Below are 1411 nucleotides of genomic sequence, written 5' to 3'. Positions count from 1 at the left end.
TCGGGTTATATTAGGCGGATTCTCATTTCTGCGTAAAATTTACGCATAGTTGGTCTTAACGTAGTATAGAATGACGTTATGGTTCTAGGGTTAAAAATGGGCATTTTTTCCAATTAGTTACAAGTCCATAGTCTTTACACTGATTCAACACTTCTTCTAAATTACGCACTGCATCATTTTCGTTCATAGCTGGTATAATTATGTCGTCTATGTAAGGGAGTGCTATACCCTTACGCATCAAATCACGGAAAATTGCATTTACATGTCTTTGGAAAACACCCGGAGAGTTCGAAAAGCCAAATGGATCTTTTAAAAACTGATATTATCCGCCATGTGTAACGAATGACGTATATTTGCGGCTAGATTCAGACACAGGTACATGGAAAAATCCATTTTTTAAGTAAATTGTGCTAAATACTTTTGCGTTTTGCAATCGGTCTAGCTGGTCTTCAATCAAAGGTAATTTAAATCTATCTTTTACAATTACTTTGTTTAATTGTCTATAATCTACACACAATCTTGGACTACCGTCTCCTTTGCTACTACTAAAATCAGAATTTCAATTTTCAATTATACCGTCTTTGATCCACTGATCCATTTGATATCAACAATACTTATTTGTGTTAATGGCAGCCTACGAGGTCTAAACGACATTGGAGTTTCATCACTTAAAACAGTATTCATTTCCACATTTGTTGATTTGCACTTACTCGGCTTATATTTGCATACCATATTACGAACTTTTTCTTTCGCTTCCACACTATTTGTTTCATCGATATCACATTTGTCTACAGCCGAGTCCACTTCCATCATATTAAAAACATTTTCTACATTGTCACAGTGAATTTTTCGAATAGAAAGTCCATCACGATTTATTTGTATATCTGCTTGCAAACAAAAATCTTCGCCGATCACTACGACAATGTCCATTAAATTTGATTGTACCACCAAAAAATTTAAACTAACTTAATAAAACTTAATTTCAATACTTATATCAATACTAAGTTCTCCAATTGGTTTAATATTATTACCTGCCGTTCGGTCACCAAAACCTATTAAACAAATGTTTGTTTCTTTCAACACAGGTTTTCGTAGCGACTTGAAAACATTATTCGTAATTAAATTAAATTTACTTCCTGTGTCAAATAAGCAATAGTATTTCTTTCGATCGAAGAGAGAAGTCTTTGTGCATAGTGCTGCTTTTGGCACACAAACGAGTATTACATTTTTCGTTTTTATTTTCAACTAGCTGACCCGGCGAATTTCGTACCGCCTTAGCGTATTGTAAGGCATCATATGATCGATGTGTTTTAGACACACGCTGAAGTTGTTCGTTCCGCCGAAGTAAAACAATGTCTCGGTTTTCTAAATTTTCTCCCACGACGACAATAGCCACTTCATCAATTGTTGG

Source organism: Bactrocera latifrons, unplaced genomic scaffold (genome assembly GCF_001853355.1).
Source record: "Bactrocera latifrons isolate USDA-ARS-PBARC rearing strain unplaced genomic scaffold, ASM185335v1 scaffold_559, whole genome shotgun sequence".
Classification (NCBI taxonomy): domain Eukaryota; kingdom Metazoa; phylum Arthropoda; class Insecta; order Diptera; family Tephritidae; genus Bactrocera; species Bactrocera latifrons.
The sequence above is the reverse complement of the archived record's forward strand: the minus strand, read 5'-3'. Positions refer to the sequence as shown.